This window comes from Brienomyrus brachyistius, unplaced genomic scaffold (genome assembly GCF_023856365.1).
Source record: "Brienomyrus brachyistius isolate T26 unplaced genomic scaffold, BBRACH_0.4 scaffold42, whole genome shotgun sequence".
NCBI classification, from domain to species: domain Eukaryota; kingdom Metazoa; phylum Chordata; class Actinopteri; order Osteoglossiformes; family Mormyridae; genus Brienomyrus; species Brienomyrus brachyistius.
This window is the reverse complement of record NW_026042317.1, coordinates 916,540-936,600: the sequence shown is the minus strand read 5'-3', so window position 1 is coordinate 936,600 and position 20,061 is coordinate 916,540. Positions and strand designations below refer to the sequence as shown.

Below are 20,061 nucleotides of genomic sequence, written 5' to 3'. Positions count from 1 at the left end.
AATTATGTATTGGAGGGGGGGGGGGACTTTCTGCCAGTCGAGTCAGAGATTGATAGATGGTTATAGGAAACGTCTCATTGAGGTTATTTTGGCCAAAGGGGGAAATACTAGATAACTTTTTCCTCAGTAGGAATTGGCATCTTAGTTAAGTTTCTTTGTTAAATAAGTGAATTTGTTTCTTGTTTTTGCATAGGTGATGCAATTACATCACTTTTATCTACAGATTTGAAAGAAGATTTAATATTTATATTTTGATATTTCTTAATAAAAAATAAAGTTTCCGTACTGCATATAAACCCTGCAAATACATTTCTCTATATAATTTAATACCATTTTAAATAATTTATTTATCCTAAACGACGCATCGTCCTACCCAATCCGTCTGGCGCTAAGCCTGTCTTTACGTAAAAATACCAAACTGTTTATCCATCCATCCATCCATTTTCCAAACCGCTTATCCTACTGGGTCGCGGGGGGTCCGGAGCCTATCCCGGACAAACTGTTTATGGACTAAGAAAAAAAAGTAAAGAAAAAAATACAGCAATGCCGTGGTTTAGCCTTGTTTCATAAAATATTAAGCCTTGAGTTTAACCCGGGTTCTTCGGCCCGCTAGCAGTTATCCCCAACATCTTAAAACAAGCTTAATATAACTTCAAAGTATTACAATCTACCCCATGTACATGTTTAAGTAACGCTGTATATTAGGCGAAATCAGGATTGACCATAAATAATTAAATATTATTATTATTGTTAATTCGCTTTACATTCGAAAATTCAAAATATTCTGTGACACAGTTATACTTACCATGTAATGCACGGAGGTATATTTAACGATTAATTACGTTGAGAACTATTAAGTAAGTTAACCATGTATGTTTTACTATTAGTTTAATCTGTTGAGTATAATCTTACCTGGCAATAAAAATATCTTTTTATTTTTCCAGAATCATACTCGTGCTTCTTGACAAAATGGCGACTCCAGGTTTAAATCGCTTTCACTTTCATTTACAGGCAGGAAGTCGTTATATCAGCTTCGTATCGGAACAGCGGAAGCTGTCTAAGCGGAAATGGACGTGGATTCAATGGCGCGTAGTAGGATCTTAGCCCCGCCCACGCAGCATCTGAATGACCCCCCCCCCCCCGCCCCCGCGGGACATCCGATCTGGATGTGGAGGGCCGTCACCCCTCCCACTGCATGATTCTTCTTTCACAGCAATATCTGCACAGCTCCCCCACCCCCCACCCCCCCTAAAGAGCCAGTGACAAGCTGCTCACACAAGTATTATGTTTTATGTTTCCCCATGACTGTCTGCTGTTTCACATGGAGTGTAGAACCGCGGAGCAAACGGCGGCCAACAAAAGAAAAGGCCCATTGATTCCCAGGGGAATCATTTTAGCGCAGGGAGACTTTAGCACGGCTCTGCTAGAGAGGGCTGTTATCTTCTTATCCGGTCCGTGGTCCATGAGTCCAGGGTCCCAGAGGAGAAAGGGGAACTTGGCTGGGAGATGAGTGCCCCCCCGCACCCCCTCCCCACCAGCTCTCCACAGTCACAACAAGGAGATCAAAATTATCTCACTGCTCGGTCTGCCCTGGCAACTCCTCACATCCTGGACGAAATGAAGGGGGGAGGAAAGAGAGAGACTGAAGAAGCAGATTTCTGACAAGGTGGACGATCACAGCGAGCCTGGGGGGGGAATAAAGGCCGGTATCTTTTATGGGCTGTGGATGTAGATGCCCAGAAATACTCACTCACAGATATTTCCTGTTACAAACCAAACATTTATTTTGCATTTAGGGTGACGGATGTCAGCACGCCGCTCGCCAGTCATTAAAAATGGTGGCTGGATCGTTAATCTGATCTAACAGATAAGAAGATTGTATCATGAATCGTTTCTCTTAGCTTGTCTCCTATGTGCACAGGTGTTATAGACTGTGTGCTGAAACAAAAGGTACAAGAAGTAAAGCAATTCCCACCTGCGCCGGGAAGGAAAAAGTTCACATGTAGATCTACTCCAGGGTGGGAGATGTATTGCTTGACTTCAGATTGCTCTGACATTAGGGATTTACGTTAAAATGGCTTAAGAACCAAACCCATCACCTCTGCAAATGTGTCTCGCAAATGAATTATCTTAATATATTATTGGAAATTGCACGACGTGTATGATCCATTGAATTAGTTTTTTTTTATATTGGGGAAGCTTTAAAGACCACACTTCCCATATGACTCTGAGAAGAAACTTTTATACATGTACTTTGAATCAGTCCTTTTTCCATCCTGGTAAGGATTTTAGGGGATAGCGCCTAACGTTACTGTCGGAGTACGAAACACAAGCGATCCGCGTTCACTTAGACCCTGGGATTGTTTGGTAATACATTCCAAGAGCCACCACAGTTATTACACTCGACCAAATTGAGATGGGGGGGGGGGACTTGGGGCAGTGATTGAGGAAAGCAAGCCGCCTCGATTTGCCCATTAATGTTAATCATTGTTCCCTTGCAGTTCCCACATTTACTTCCAGTTTCGAATGGTTCCCATGTTTTTTCCCCCGTAATGTCAATTTAAAAAATCTAACAACGCCATGTACGACACCACACTTTTTAAGCTATATAATTATTAGCATTTCACATGTTTCTAACGTAGCGTGAGACGCCAGTATGATTTATTCTCTGCTCTTCTTTTCTTTTTTTGGAGGAGGACAACTTTATTTTAAGTTACAAAACTTTAGTGAAGCTGTACCTCACCCACATACACACAAAAACACACAACCCCCCTCAAAACACCAAAAATAAACATTTTGACAATAAATAATAAAATTAATGAGGAAGGGAGAGAGAAGAGAGAGACTCGACAGGACTTAGGACACAGACACACAAATGGACAGAGACAGACAGACAAATGAATAGACAGAAATAAAGTGCATGTATATTTGTATCAGATAAATAAATAAATAGATGATGTGTGTCACGGGTCGAGGGCAACGATCGCGAGCAGAGAGCGGCGATCGTGCGGAAGGAGCAGGCAGGCAACAGTATACGGGAAAACGGGGGTTTATTCTGGCTTCGGGGAGCCGGGAACACTGGACGCAGACTGACATCAATGACAGACAAAGCAAACTGGGGAGACTAGGACTTAAATACACGGAACCAGACAGCAGGAAACAAGACACGACTGGGCAGGATCAGGAAATCACACGTGGGTAATTAGGGGGCGTGGCACACAGGAGGAGCGGACGAGCCGGGCATGACAGAACCCCCCCCCAAAGGCGCGCTACACCGGGCGCGCCAAGGAAGGGGGCGACGGACGGGACGAGGCAGGACAGGACCTGGAAAACAAGAACAGAATTAACGCTGGACAGGGAACAGGACCGAGGTACAAAACAGAGCGAGGGACAAGACAAAAGACAAAACCTGACAGAGGGTCGGGAAAGCGGAGAGACAGACCAGAAAGGGAGACACAGAGGGAACAGGCGGGACAAAAGGACCGGGAGTGAACGGAGGGAAGCCAGAGGGAGAAGGAGGAACACAAGGAGCAGAGACGGGAGGAACAAAGGAACGAGGAATGGAGAAAGGAGGAGCAAACAAAGGAGGGACCAGGGCAGGAGAGAAGGGAGAGAAGGCGGGGGAACAAAGGGGAGCCCGTGGGAGCCCCAGCGGGCGACGGGCGGCAGCCGGAGGGGCCGCAGGCGGCCGGGAGGCCGGAGCCGGAGGGGACCGAGAAGGGGCAGAGGAGGCAGGGCGAGGGACCCGCGGAGGGGCCAGGGAGGGAGCAGGAGGGAGCACCAGGGAAGGGGACGAGGGAGCTGGAAGGGGCCAGGGCGAAGGCACGGAGGAGGGGGGAGCCGCAGCAGGCGGCGATGTCCGGGGGAGGGCCGGAGGTAGGGGCCCCGCAGGCGACCGAGGAGCCGCCGTCGGAGAACCCCCAGGCGACCGACCAGGACCCGGAGAGGGGAGCGAGGCAGGGCGACGAGGCACCGGAGAGGGACCCGCAGGCGACAGCCGACCCGGAGGGCCAGGACCCGCAGGCGCCAACCGAGCCCCAGCGCAGGCGAGGCAGGGCGAGCCAGGGGGCAGGGCGGGCGGGACCCCAGCCCTGCGTCTGTGTCCCCTCCCTTTACGGGACACAGACATGACCCCAGGTCGGGGTCGAGTTCGCCGGGGCGAGGGAGAAACTGTCACAGGGGGCGCCTCGGGAGCTGCTGCAGCGCGGTCAGGAACTGGGGCGCTGACAGGAGCTGCAGGTGACTGCAGTGGGGGCGCCTGCCCGGGAGCTGCAGCAGGTGGCTGCAGTGGGGGCGCCTCTGCAGGGACAGGAGCGCGGTCAGGAACAGGAGGTGGCTGCAGTGGGGGCGCCAGCCCGGGAGCTGCAGCAGGCGGCTGCAGAGGGGGCGCCTGCCCGGGAGCTGCAGCAGGCGGCTGCAGAGGGGGCGCCTCTGCAGGAACTGGAGCGCGGTCAGGAACGGGAGCTGGCTGCAGTGGGGGCGCCTGCCCGGGAGCTGCAGCAGGTGGCTGCAGAGGGGGCGCCGGCCCGGGAGCTGCAGCAGGCGGAGGGAGCGCCGGGACAGGAACAGGAGCGCGGTCAGGAACTGGAGCGCGGTCAGGAACTGGAGCGCGGTCAGGAACAGGAGCGCGGTCAGGAACAGGAGCTGGCTGCAGTGGGGGCGCCTGCCCGGGAGCTGCAGCAGGCGGCTGCAGTGGGGGCGCCTGCCCGGGAGCTGCAGCAGGCGGCTGCAGAGGGGGCGCCTCTGCGGGAACTGGAGCGCGGTCAGGAACTAGAGGTGGCTGCAGTGGGGGCGCCGGCCCGGGAGCTGCAGGTGGCTGCAGTGGGGGCGCCGGCCCGGGAGCTGCAGGTGGCTGCAGTGGGGGCGCCGGCCCGGGAGCTGCAGGTTGCTGCAGTGGGGGCGGCTGCGCAGGCGGCGGCAGCGGCGAAGGCGGCTGCGCAGGCGGCGGCAGCGGCGAAGGCGGCAATGGCGGCTGCACGGGAGCGGGGTCCGCCGGCAATGGCGGCCGCACGGGAGCGGGGTCCGCAGGCAGCGGCGGCCGCACGGGAGCGGGGTCCGCAGGCAGCGGCGGCCGCACGGGAGCGGGGTCCGCAGGCAGCGGCGGCCGCGTCGGCGGCAAGAGCAAAGGGAGCGCCTGCTCGGAAGCCGGATTCGCAGGCTGAGGGGGTGCCCGCTTGAGAGCGGCAGGCAGCGCAGGCAGAGGAGTCTGCGCCGGCGGCTGCGGCGACGGCTGCGCGGGATGCGCAGGCGGTAGGAGCGGGGGAAGCCCCTCTGACCAGGCGGCCGCAGCGAGCAGCGGAGGCGGCTGCTCAAGCTGTTCAGCGTCCCGGCGTGTCTTCCGGAAAGGGGAAGCTGCCCTGGGAGGCAGCTTAACAGCGCTGGAGACTTCCGGGGTAATCGGGATACTCTCCCGATCCTCCCCAGGAAGAGGAGCGAGGGCGATGGAGCACGCCCCTAGGACGATCGACGAGGCGATCGCTGGTCTCCTCTTCCTCCTCCGGCGACCGGTGGTAGCGGGAGGCGGCGCTAAGCCCGCAAAGACGGACGGCGCGAGGACAGTCCCTGGTTCGCTGGGAGCGACATATCGCTCTTTCCGGAGCTCGGCTATCCTCCTGAAGTTGTCGCGCACCTCCTTGGTTAGGTGCGCGTCTTCCTCCAGGGATAACCCTTCTAAGATATCCCGGTTCCGGCTGACAAGGTTCCAAGCCGGAGAATCCTCCCGGATGCCAGGCCGGGAAATCCAGAAGAGCACCTGCTCGCCGTAACTGCAGTACTCCTCCTCTGTCACGGCAGGTGCTTTGTTTTGGTCTGTCATTCTGTCACGGGTCGAGGGCAACGATCGCGAGCAGAGAGCGGCGATCGTGCGGAAGGAGCAGGCAGGCAACAGTATACGGGAAAACGGGGGTTTATTCTGGCTTCGGGGAGCCGGGAACACTGGACGCAGACTGACATCAATGACAGACAAAGCAAACTGGGGAGACTAGGACTTAAATACACGGAACCAGACAGCAGGAAACAAGACACGACTGGGCAGGATCAGGAAATCACACGTGGGTAATTAGGGGGCGTGGCACACAGGAGGAGCGGACGAGCCGGGCATGACAATGTGTGGGAATGTTCGGAATTAATTAGATTAGTTGGTTAATAGTATGAAGTTGGAATGTAATGTAACGTATGTCTTTATTGGGAATTAGCTCACAGGCACATCTAGAGGGGTGATAAAAGCAGCCCAGACTTCTTGGAAATGTGGAAGTTGATGCTGTAATGTTATTTTTTCCATTCATATCTGTTCTCTGAGGAGATTTGACCACTACAGGATATTTAGTGTGTTTCTAGTTTTCCAGTTTAACAGGATTGTTTTTTTGGCAATTGCCAAGGGAACGAGTAGAGGTCTGAAATTTGGGGTTGGTGGATTTATTGTTGATCACCAAGCAGACAGAGGGATGGGGGTAGTGGAATGATACCATCCATAATACAAGAGATTGTGTTGGTGACTTTTTGCCAAAAGACTTGGGGGACACGACCGGAAGGAGTGTAAATAGTCATCTACAGTTTTTAAAGTAGAACGTGAACAAATATCACTCTCTATAAATCCCATCTTGTGCATTTTGTGCTGGGTGATGTGTACTCTGTGGATCACCTTAAATTGTATAAGTTGAAGATTAGTGTTATTAGTCATTGTGAAGGAGGTCCTACAGATTTGGAGCCAGAATTTCTTATCAGGAATGAATGACAGATCTTTTTCTCAGGCTTCGATTGGAATGGAAATCATTGAATTTGCCGTAGATATTAGGTTATATAATTTTGAAAAAAAATAATTCTGATTTATAATTTTGAGTATTTCCTGTACTAATTGGGATGGCTGTAGATTTTTGTTAGATAGACTGATCTTAGATTTCAGGGCTGCTTTAAGTAGGAGGTTATTATCTCACTGCTCGGTCTGCCCTGGCAACTCCTCACATCCTGAACAAAATGAAGGGGGGAGGAAAGAGAGAGACTGAAGCGGACACGACCGGATGGAGTGGAAATAGTCATCTACAGTTTTTAAAGTAGAATGTGAAGAAATATCGCTCTCTATAAATCCCATCTTGTGCATTTTCCTGAACTAATTGGGATGGCTGTAGATTGTCGTTAGATAGACTGATCTTAGATTTCAGGGCTGCTTTAAGTTGGAGGTAATGAAGAAACTGCTCGTCTCCTACATCATACATATGAGTATGATGTGGAAAAGTGATAAAGCTGTTGTTATGGAATAAGTGCTCAAGATGTGTGATACCCTTTAGTTTCCATGCATTAAAGAAAAATGTTTTTTGTTCAGTTGGAAGTCTTGGTTATGACATATTAGAGTGTATTTGCAAGGTTTTATATTTACGTAAAAAAATTGTTGATTTTCCACCAGGCTGTCAAAGTTGTTGAAATTACAGTGTTATTAAAACAGCTGTAGTATTTCAGAGCAGTGCTAAGAAATGGTCGGTCTGCAAGTAGAACTTCTTTACATTCAGACTGTTCTATATCTAAATGCTGGTTATTCTGTTGGTTTGGATGTATCCAGTTGACAATATATTGTAGCTGACTTGCTAAATAATAATTTTCTAAACTTCTAATCCTCCTTGAGTTTTTTGTTTATGTAATGTAGCTACAGTAGTTAGATTCTGCGTGTTTTGTATTTCCAATAGAACTTGTTAGTTATTGAGTTCAGTTACTCTGCAATTCTAAATGACATCATAATCACGTTATCTTGCTGTTGACAGACACACAGACAAAACCAACAAAAAGCATCATTAATACAGAGTAATTTCGAATAGGAGCAGATGGGCCAAATTAATTTTCCAATAAAGAAGAAAAATAACTGAAAAATTTGACTTTATTTAATTTTTTTTTTTAATAATTCAGAAATCATTTGGTTTTGGGTGAAATGTAAACATCAGTTTTGTTATAATATTAATAAGATAAGGGGTTTTAATGATTCATATTTATCAGAAAAAGTCACACACCTAAATTTGCGCTCAGTCAGGATCAGTTATATGTGATGCAGCTTTTCATTGGGAAAGAATCTGTTAATATTAATCAAATCTCAAAGATTTTTTCCCAAAGCCGTTATTCCTGCGATGGCCTGTCAGACCAGGCGGCGAATGCAGAGATGAAAACATTACAGCTTCATAGGTATCGACTCTTCAGTCACCGCGAGGCACGATGCAGCGGCGCCTGAGCTCACGGTCCAGGGTTCCAGGAAACCGCAGTCTGTGCACGTCGGACTCGGCCGAAAGCTTCACAGCGGACGCTGGCGAGCAGCATCTCCAGGAGGGAGAAGCGAAATGCTTCCTGTGAGTAGAGGAAGTGAAGGAAATCAGGCCTGAAATGGCTTTTTGATCATGATCTTCCTTCGCCTGTGACCTACAACATTCCTTGGTAGTCAGGACAAACCTCTGAGAGACTAAACAGGCCGACCTCGCAAAACTGTCAAAAAACACACTGCGGAAGGGTCATCGGGGGCTATTTCAGCGACAGAGCCTCACGGTACAGTCCTGCCCCCCCAACATCTCCCATGTAGATCTTTGAGTCAGGACTCACATACCCAGGGGATGCCTTCTTCACCTTGTTCGCTGTGTCAGAACAGCAGCTTTTCCACCATGATCTGCACCCATGGTGCTACGTAGATCCACCAGGACGGCATGGTGGTATTTATGCTTCCATCCGTCTGTATTTCATGCAGATATTCAGATGAACCTCAACATGTGGGCAACATGTGGGTGAGTGATGGTCTATCTGAGTGTCCATCTATCACAGGTCTTGTGTTGAAACCATGAATAATAATAATGTAATAACAGCTCCAGCAAAAGTGCAGTGAAGACTGAATTCCACCATTTAAAGGTGGAATACATTTTTATTACAATTCCACGACACTAACTTGCCCTTATTTTGTGATTGTGTGTGTAGACTGGCATCCCGTTCAGGGTGTCCCCTGACCTGTGCCTTGGTTTTTCTGGGGTCGGCTCTGCAATCCAACCCAATCCGAGCCCAACAGGCCCAGACAAAGTATTGGGTCTTGGACCAGGTCTGGGTCAGTCATTTACGGTCACCTTTGGCTTCGGGTTCAGGTTAGTTATTATTATTATTTTAATGTGCAAATCACTTTTTGTGCTTGCTGAGGCTTTTGCTCGTTATCACTTTCCATGCCCCCCCCAACACACATCCCCCCACTCCCCCCCCTTTCTCTCTCGCCCACCAGCTACATGGCTAGTATCCCACTAGCAATGGAGGAAATACAGCAAAAGCTCACAATTGACTCCATATAAACATACAGTATGACTAATATTTCCAAAATTTCAGGTTCTGGTCTGATTCGGGTTTTAGACTTGCTAGTATTATTGGGGCAGATCGGGTTCGGTCTCAAGGCCTCGGGTGCGAGTCGCCTTGAGCTTTAATTTCAGGCCCGGATTGGATTCTCTTAGGCTCTATGGTTCACTGAGATCCTGTACTGGGTAAATACCATGGACACTGGCTGGGCCCAGTGCTGCTTGAAGCACGTGTGGCACCCTAGGCAAGTTCCACCGCCGGCGCCCCCAGCAAACTCTAGCGCCCAGTTTCATTTGGTCTTGGGTAAGGGGGGGAGGAGGGAGGGGCCAGTTTGCTAAGTCTGCACCTCTTCAAAGGATAAAGGGTATATGGTTGACCAGACCTGGATGGATGGATGAAGGCTTTCCATTTGAAATGTAATACTGATAGGCCATGGGGTAATACACATTGAAATGATTTCACTTCATGGGTAGTTTTTAACCAAATTAAGCAACACAAATAACAATCTGATGCTGACATATCGGGTGCTGATGGCATCCAGCATCGCGGTACTTCAACCGGGGTTCTGAAATCTCCGCAGTGCCACCGCCGGCCACCAGGGCGGAGACACAGGGGTGTCCGTATCGTGCGGACGCGTTTCCTCACCGCTGCCTTGGCAGCTCAGCTGCGTCTGGAGATATGTGTGTGAGCTCCGCTCTTACTTAACTCCCGCCCAAATATGGAAAATCAATCTCTCTTTCACAGGGCTTTACCTAAGCGAGAAGCATGGAGGAGAGGACCACTGCCAAGCCAGATGCTCTCAGCACTGAGTGATTAATGGTGTTGGTGGAAAGGACCACGTTCCTGCTCTTACCTTCCTGTCAGGCACATTATCCAGGGCTTTACCTAAGCGAGAAGTATGGAGGAGAGGACCACTGCTAAGCCAGATGCTCTCAGCACTGAGTGATTAATGGTGTTGGTGGAAAGGGCCGCGTTCCTGCTCTTACCTTCCTGTCAGGCACATTATCCAGGGCTTTACCTAAGCGAGAAGCATGGAGCAGAGGACCACTGCTAAGCCAGATGCTCTCAGCACTGAGTGATTAATGGTGTTGGTGGAAAGGACCACGTTCCTGCTCTTACCTTCCTGTCAGGCACATTATCCAGGGCTTTACCTAAGCGAGAAGTATGGAGGAGAGGACCACTGCCAAGCCAGATGCTCTCAATACTGAGTGATTAATGGTGTTGGAGGAAAGGACCACGTTCCTGCTCTCACCTCCCTGTCAGGCCCATTTCCTGGGCTCCTTGGCTGCGGTTTCCATGGCAGCCTGGTTCTGTGGCACACGGTACCAGTGCTTGCATGTTACCCACTGTTCTGGGTGATTCCAGGGTGATTTTAAGAAGGGGGGCACAAGGGGGGCTATAATTCATGCAGCGGCCCCCCACTTTATCATTGGCCAGTAATATGTTTAGAATTGGTGAGCGACAGGAGAGGAGGTGCTGTAGAGGGCTGGGGCTAATGTCCCTCTGGCCCCGCCACTGTACACACCCCTGCTGCTGCTGTTTGCCACTCAGATCACTGGACCCCCCCCCCGCCCCCCCATCCCAGTGGAAATTTTAGCCTGGCATCATGGCCCTACTGGGCTCTCCTGCACCCTTCCATTCTCCCAAAAATTTCAATACAGGCCCAGTCCAAAGAAGACCAGCTTTTTATGATTGAAGTGACACATTTGAGGGCCATGGGGGAGGACAGCGGCACAGAATTAATGGAGGATGGGATTGTTAAAATGTAAATATAAATAAACATGAGCATTAATGAGCAGGAACGAGTGTCCTGGCAGCTCTGCACGCATCCCGCGTCTAGACAGGGATCTCACGCCCCCCCGTCAGTGAAAGGTGGCTGAAGTGGGGTCCCGCTCCCCACATATTAGGGAGCTTTTTGGCAGGGCTGTTTTTTTGGCTGGGGTGTCCCTGCTGACACCCCCCCCCCACCAAGGTTCCCCTGCCTTTTCAGGCTGCTGGCTCTGGGTCAGGTCCTCACCTGCGACCTGCCCCCCACTGGCTTTCTGATGTTTCCCAGCGTGCACTAAAATGTTTTGTGAGCCCAGATGATGTATATCTATCATTGCTGTACCCTCCTCCCCCCACCCATTTAAGCTAAATGTGGGGGGAGCATTTTCCCCACATGTCTCCGTCAAGTCAGGTTCAGTGGACTTTAATGGATCTGTTTAAAGGCAAATGTTTAATTATGTTAAGTATGTTTTTTTGCAATACAAACTATTTCAATACAGTGCACTTCCTGTAGGCACCTATAATGATCTGAGGGCATCTACAGCTTTCTAACATGACAGAGACAAAAACTACAGGTTTTATTCCTTTCCCCTCTGAATACATCACATTCATGATTCATGAATATATCAGAGGAGGCAAAAGCGGGGCTGCAGGGCAGGTGCGCTGGAGCAGCTACATAAACTGCCGCTTCCCAGCATTTTTCTTACCGATGCAGGATCTCTTGTTAATAAGATGGATGAACTAAGGCTACAGGTTGCAACCAACAACATGGTGAAGGACAGCTGCATTCTACTCATCACATAGACCTGGCTCCGTTCATCCATTCCGGATACAGCTGTTGAGCTAGCAGGCTACACAGTACATCATCATGACAGAACGAGAGACTTGGGTATGAGCAGAGGAGGGAGGTTATGCGTTTGTGTCATTAGCAGCTGGTGCAAAAACACTGTGACAGTAAGCAACCTTTGCTCTACGGACCTGGAGCTTGTGACTGTTAAATGCAGAGCCTTTTACCTACCTCAGGGTTTACGATTGTCATGGTGACTGCTGTGTATATTCCACCGGACGCCATTGCTAACTTGGCTCTTGGACATTTGCATGACATTATTAGCGGCCAACAGAACAGATACCCTGCGGTGGTGCATGTTGTATCAGGGGATTTTAACCAGACTGACCTAAAGACAATGCTTCCTGAATTCTGTCAGCATGTGACGTGCGACACTAGGGGAGTAAACACACTGGATAAGGTCTATTCAAACATCAAACTGGGCTTCTGGGTTAAACCGCTATCACACCTGAGCCAGTCAGAACATTTGTCCTTGCTTCTAATACCAGCTCACACCTCCCTCAGGAAAAGTGCTACAGTCACATCCACAGCTGTTAAAACATGGCCAGCAGATGCCTGGTCTACTTTGAGGTGACAGACTGGGAGGTCTTTGAACATCATGACCTAGAGCAGTATGCAGCAGCGGTCCCGGGTTACATCAGACACTGCAGCGGTCCCGGGTTACATCAGACACTGCAGCGGTCCCGGGTTACATCAGACACTGCAGCGGTCCCGGGTTACATCAGACACTGCAACGGTCCTGGGCTACATCAGACACTGCAGCGGTTCCGGGTTACATCAGACACTGCAGCGGTCCCGGGTTACATCAGACACTGCAGCGGTCCCGGGTTACATCAGACACTGCAGCGGTCCTGGGCTACATCAGACACTGCAGCGGTCCTGGGCTACATCAGACACTGCAGCGGTCCTGGGCTACATCAGACACTGCAGCGGTCCCGGGTAACATCAGACACTGCAGCGGTCCCGGGTTACATCAGACACTGCAGCGGTCCTGGGCTACATCAGACACTGCAGCGGTCCTGGGCTACATCAGACACTGCAGCGGTCCCGGGTTACATCAGACACTGCAGCGGTCCCGGGTAACATCAGACACTGCAGCGGTCCCGGGTTACATCAGACACTGCAGCGGTCCCGGGTAACATCAGACACTGCAGCGGTCCCGGGTTACATCAGACACTGCAGCGGTCCTGGGCTACATCAGACACTGCAGCGGTCCTGGGCTACATCAGACACTGCAGCGGTCCCGGGTTACATCAGACACTGCAGCGGTCCTGGGCTACATCAGACACTGCAGCGGTCCTGGGCTACATCAGACACTGCAGCGGTCCTGGGCTACATCAGACACTACAGCGGTCCTGGGCTACATCAGACACTAAGCTTGCTGAACTTGAAACTGACGGCTAAATATCACTTTCTTCAATTAATTCCAAGTTGTGGTCATCAAAGAACCACATAACAAATTAAACATGGTGTCAGAAGCTGGACTTGAAGAGAGGGAGAGTTTTTAAAAGCTGCTTCGGAGGAATAGGTGCAGCTTCAGATGCTGTCGTGGTGAGCAGTCAGCTAACACGTTAGCGTCACTCGCAGAGAGGATCTGTCAGTTTGCGGAGAGAGAGAAGGGCATAATGAACGCAACAAAATGAATATGCAAACGCTACAACCGCCACCCAACCTTCAGCTGACGGGTAATGTGGCTGAAATCTGGAGAAAATTTCCAATTGTACAGAAGTAAGATGTGCGAATTTGGAGAACTGTCAGACTCATTGATTAAAGACAGACTTGTTTGCAAGATTCCAGATAATATTCTACAAGAAAGGCTACTAAGGGAACAAGACTTGAACCTAGAAGAAGCGATTAGTATATGTAGAGCTGCAGAGACGGTGAGAATGCAAGCAAAAGAAATGTTCAGTGAGAGCTGCAATGCCGATGCAGTAAGAAAAGATGAACGCAGATTAGATAAAAAGAGCACTGCCACAGATATGAAGGATGGAAGGAAACCGGCACACAGAGATGTACTGGGGAAGACATGTGGTCGATGTGGCACACAGCATCCTCCCAGAAAATGTGGCAAGGTATGTCACAATCGCAACAAAAATCTCCGTTATACACGGCAGTGTAAGAATCACGCACAATGGAGCAAAGTGCATACAGTGAATGAGAGTGACTCCTAGGAATTCTATGTGGATGTAATAATGGAGAGGAATACAGAAAAAAGACTGGATGCTGACACTGAAAGTGAATGATAAACACGTTGCAATGAAATTAGACACTGGAGCCCAAGCCCATGTGATCTCAGAGGCGGCGTTCAACATGATTAGACCCAGACCGAACTTACATGCAACAAAAGTGAAAGTGAGTGAATACTCAGGAGCAGCGATACTTGTTAGAGGAAACTGCACGGTAAAAGTGTCACATAAGGATAAAGAGCATACACTAGTATTCATGGTGGTGCCTGTAAATGTGCAGCCCATATTAGGCTGCTTGCGAGAGACTGAACATAGTAAAGAGAGTGCTGGTAGTGGAAAACGATGAAGATACTGATTATGATGAATTGATGAAGGAGTACAATGATATTTCTCAGGGTCTTGGTTGTCTTCCTGGAGAACACACAATCAAAGTGGATAAAAACGTGTCACCAGTCATCGATCCATATTGGAAAGTGACATTTGCTCTTCAGAAGCCACCGGAAGAGGAATTGGACAGGATTAGTTCGCTAGTGACTAAGAATAAAAATAATGGAAAGCCGCTGACTGCATTGTTTCAAAATCCACTCACTGACTGCCCACTGAGAATCCAAAGCATGATGATTCGGCTGCAGTGCTACTCCTTGACAGAGCTGTCAATAGTGTTCACACTCATTACACATTCAGGTAGAAGTATAGATGCTAGGGTTTAATAAGACTTCTGTAGAAGTGGAAGTATCAACTCAAGCTTTTTACTTAAGTAAAAGTGTAAAAGTACTGGATTTAAAACTACTTAAAGTATAAAAGTAATGTAAGAGGGTGTAGGAATTATTAGCTCAGGTAAATTTTAATATCTCCACCAATATGTTTTGAAATTAATTAATTTTAATTAATTATAATTTAATGCTGATTAGTAACCAATTGTTATGCCGAATGGTCGGCTCCTCCAAACTCAATTGGGTCACAAACGCAATTGCGAGTCTGTTAATGTGAGACTTAAATGGGATTCATTAATAACCAGTATCGCTTAATAACCTGGGTTAGAATAGAAGGCTCGTCCAGCGAGCTGCGTCACCAGGTAATGTAAACGATCGGTAGCGAAGCTCCCCTCACGGCCGATGAGAGAGAGTCTCGCGATATTTCAGGCGAGTTTAGAGGTTTCAGAGCGTAGTAGCCAGATCGCACAGAGGCAGGGACTATTGTGAGCACTCAATGACGGAGACTGAAGTTGTGTAAAAGACATGCATTTATTCCTACAACTAACATAAGACAGACATTACACTTAACAAACAATAAACATGAAATAACGGAATAGACACAAACAATGTAATCATGAAAATGCAATAACCAGATTTAAAAGGAGTAACCTAAAAAGGGAAAAACTGTTCTGCAAAGCAAGCAGTTTGTGGAAATATGAACCTAAAGGAATATAGCAGGTGAATAGGACAGTTTAGGTTATTAGAAATGAAAGGAAGTTGGTTTACTTGGTTGCAGAGTGGGGGGGGGGGGGGTCTTGGCAGTTGGTTGCTGGGGCTGATGAGCTGATGGGTGATGGCACTCAGGGAGGCGCGGTGTTTGCAGCGGTTGTTGGAGTGGAGCCCCTCTGATTCCCTCTCCTGGTGAAGCTTGGGCTTGGTTGCAGTTCTCTGTCCAGCTGGGTCTTCACTGATAGGCTTCAGGAGGGCTTCTTGTGGGCTTCTCTTCTCCTGGGCTGATGGTCTTTGTTTCCTCTCCTCCGCTCTCCTCTGCTCCGCTGATGTTCTACACCTTTCTCTCTCCTTTTCTCCCCTGGCTTTGTTCTGAGGTGCCAGGTTTTATAGTGTAAGGTCCGTGATTAGGAGTGACCAGGAATTTGAGTCCTGGACCAATGGCTGACCATCCATTTGGCGGGCTTTCGGAAGGGGGTCTGTATCAGTCCTTTTGGGATTTATGACCAGACTGACTTCTCTGGTAATGGTGATTTTCATTAGGCTGGTGTAACTTTTGATACGTCCACTTTTGTGGTAACCACTGACCAGATTTGGAAACTGGAGTGATTTTCCTTCAGTTTGATACCAAACATGCCGTACCAGCCTAGCGGTTCACATCTAATACCATCTGTATGATTAATTAATGATTACTTATATTATGTCATTATGTTATGTTCCCTTACTCACACCAGTATATGGTACAGGTGGTTTAGGTTGTACCTCAACAGATATTACCCTTTATACAGACATTATATGACATATTCTCATGTCAGCAGCACATCTTACCCTTAGATAGGTATGGTAGAATACAAAGATCAGATAAGGGCTGCTGAGGAATGTGGCAAAGAAAAGGGGGGGGAGAAGGTTTGTCAGACAAAGAAAAAGAATCTTTGAAAGTTAGGGCACACTAAGATCCCTGGTTAGACTATTCAATTTCCAAGATTATTCTGGTATAACATATATGCAGTGGTAGCTATACCTATTTATTTATTCAAATTTATACAAGGGTTTAAGTGTGAGGGGTAAAATAATTGATACTCTGTGAACATGGTTATAAGGGTGGCACACAAAACTGAGACTGTCTAAGGACACACACACAAACATGACTTGCATATTGAGACATAAGCATCATACTACACAGGGTATACAAAACCAAACTTAACAGAAACTTTCTGTGGGGTGCTGGGTGAGTGGTATGTAAGGCAGGATGTCGGGGGATGGGGTTGTGTGCCAAGTCGAGGGACCCCTGTCCCTGGGGATCCACTCTGCTATCTGTAGGTCGTTAAAGCTTTGGGCAATAAAAGTTGGAGTGCTGGCCTCCCTGGTTATCTATGTGTGTGGGGTCACAAACCCCCCTTTGGGGCCTAGGTCGATGTGTGCCTCTCGTACCAGGGTAGGTCTTGTCTCAGGCCACCTGGAATTTAAGCTTTGTGATATGTGCATGTGTGATCCTACAAGGGAAAAAATGGCATTAAGGACGAGAGCTTAGGCCGCACCACAGGGGCCTATAGTGCACCACCCCACCTCCCCAAAAAAACATTTTAATGTCTACGATGTTATATTAAAATGTTGTAAAATTTGGGATGCATTAGGCTACCTGTTTCAGCCGCATATATGCCCACTGAAAATGAACGCATTTTAGTACAATGCAAATATATTAAAAACCATATATGTTAATGCTCAGCAGTGCACATATATGGTTTTTAATTTCCTGCAGTGGAAGATATGATGAATAGTTGACTATAAGTATTGTAATGATGCAAAAAGTCAAACTTCAGAGGCATGTTATCAGTAACCTTTACTGGAATGTAAATGTACATGGAGGTCCCCTCCTCCATCTTGGAGAGAGGCCTTTATATCAGTCATCCCCAAGGAGGGAAAGGACAGGAGGGAATGTACGGGAAATAGACCCATTAGTGTGTAAAATACGGATTATAAATGATACGCTGCCATCTTAACAAAGAGATTGGAAATTGCAATGCCCCAGCTAATAGATGTAGACCAAACTGGGTTCACCAGTAAGAGACAAACACAAGACAACATCAGGAGAGCTCTTCATACTATAGAATATATAAACAGAGAAAAACTTACCTCCATGGTCCTAAGTTTTGATGCTGAAAAAGCATTTGATTCTGTTGGGTGGGAATTTCTTTATTTAGCAATGGAAAGATTTGGTTTTAAACTTCATAAGATGCATTCAAGTACTCTACTCTTCCCCAATAGCAAGAATAAAGGTTAATGGCTGCCTCTCTGATGCTATTGCCTTAGAGCGGGGATGCAGGCAGGGTTGTCCTGCAAGCCCCAGCCTCTTTAACCTATTTATTAAACCTTTGGCTCAGGCAATAAGAGAGCAGACAAAACCTACAGTTATAACTATTGGAGAAGATGAATATAAAGTTAGTCTTTATGCAGATGATGTTTTTGTTACAGTAATGAATCTTGCCTCCCTGTCTTAATGAGCATGTTGGAACTATCTGTAACATACTCGGGGTACATTCTCAATGTGAGCAATACCCAGGTCAAGACATTCAATTACACACCGATGCAGGAATTTATCTCCAGGAACAACTTCAATTGGTACTCAAACAAAATGAAATATTTAGGAGTTTATTTGACTGAAGATGAATCACAGTTATTTGATACTAATTACAGCAGGATTAATAGAATAATATATGAGGACCTCAGAAGATGGAGTCTCCTTCCTCTTGACTTGGGTGACAGAATCAGATCAGTTAAGCTGAATATCCTCCCTAAATTGCTATACTTGTTCTCATCTCTTTCCATAGAAATTTCCTCAAAACAATTTCGGGAATGGAATATGCATATTTCACAGTTGATATGGAATAATAAGAGACCTGGGGTAAGATTACCAAAGGAAAAGGAGGCATGGCCCTCCCATCGCTAAAGGACTATTATATATCAGGCCCCTGGTATACTGGTGTGACCCTTCTTATTCAGCACAGAAAACAGCACAGAGGGAGGTAAAACAATGTGTAAGGGAGGCAAAGGACACATACAGGAGGAAGGTAGAGCAGAAGCTGGGGGAGAACAATATGAGGGACGTCTGGAAGGGTGTGAAAACCATCACAGGCTACAACACCAAGAACGGCACAGCGGGGGGGACTGTGGAGAAGGCAAACGAACTCAACAACTTCTTCAACAGGTTTGACCAGCCCACAGCAACCCCACCCCCTCCTCTTCCTCCCTCAAACCCCCTCCTCCAACACCAAGGTGATTCCACCCCCACCCCCTCCTCCTCCCAGCCACTTCACAGCGTCACAGCAGACCAGGTCAGGGGACAACTGAGGAAGCTTCACCCCAGGAAGGCAGCAGGCCCAGATAAGGTGTGCCCCAGGCTACTAAAAACCTGTGCTGCTGAACTCGGGGAGCCGCTACAACGTGTCTTCAACCTCAGTCTACGACTGGGGAGAGTGCCTGCGCTCTGGAAGACATCCTGTATTGTCCCAGTTCCAAAAAAGAACAGGCCCAGTGAGCTGAATGACTACCGAACGGTGGCACTCACGTCACATCTGATGAAGACTCTGGAGCGGCTCTTTCTCAACCTTCTTAGACCCCAGGTACAACATGCTCAGGACCCCCTACAGTTTGCCTACCAGACAGATGTCGGTGTGGAGGATGCCGTACTGTACCTCCTACACTGAGCCCATTCACACCTGGACAAGGAAAAAGGCACTGTCAGAATCCTGTTCCTGGATTTCTCTAGTGCCTTTAATACAATTCGGCCCTGTCTGCTCTATGAAAAAATGTCCAGAATGCAGGTAGATCCCTGCCTAGCTGCCTGGATCCACAACTATCTCACGGATAGACATCAGTACGTCAGGCTGAAGGACGTCACCTCTGACACTGTAGTAAGTAGCACAGGAGCACCACAGGGAACTGTGCTATCCCCTCTGCTCTTCACCCTGTACACCTCAGACTTCTGCTATAACTCGGAACTATGTCACATCCAGAAGTTTGCAGATGACACAGCCATCATGGGGTGTATCAGGGACGACCAAGAAGAGGAGTACAGAGGTCTGGTGATGAACTTTGTAGCTTGGTGCCACACAAACCACCTGCAGCTTAACACCTCAAAAACTAAGGAGCTGGTCATTGACTTTGGGAGGTCCAGACCAAGTCCACGACCAGTTCTGATCAGGGAAGAGGAAGTGGAGGTGGTCAACTCATACAAGTACCTAGGACTGTGGGTGGATAACAAACTGGACTGGACAATCAACACACAGCACCTGTACAAAAAGGGTCAAAGCAGACTGTACTTCCTGAGGAGGCTGCGGTCCTTCAACATCTGCAGGAAGCTCCTGTGGATGTTCTACCAGTCTGTGGTTGCCAGTGTCCTCTTTTACGCTGTTGTGTGCTGGGGGAGCAGCACAGCAAAGAGGGACTTATCCAGGCTGGAAAAACTAGTCAGGAGGGCCGGCTCGGTAGTCGGCATGAAGCTGGACTCTCTGTTGACAGTGGCTGAGAAGAGAACTCTCAA

At 48.4% G+C, this 20,061-nt stretch overlaps 1 protein-coding gene across 4 annotated transcripts in view; it reads right to left on the bottom strand.

Annotated features, from left to right (window-relative positions):
• LOC125722758 (protein NLRC3-like) overlaps nt 1-1,013 on the bottom strand; it is a 30,593-nt gene extending 29,580 nt beyond the window's left edge. For 2 of the 4 annotated variants that reach the window (XM_048998952.1, XM_048998955.1), the window contains exon 1: nt 806-824. The gene's annotated coding sequence lies outside the window, so the exon portion shown is untranslated. Of the gene's footprint in view, nt 1-805; nt 825-912 lie in introns of those variants that run through there. The other 2 variants (XM_048998953.1, XM_048998954.1) reach the window with 2 other exon arrangements.
• Between the last annotated feature and the right edge of the window lie 19,048 nt (nt 1,014-20,061).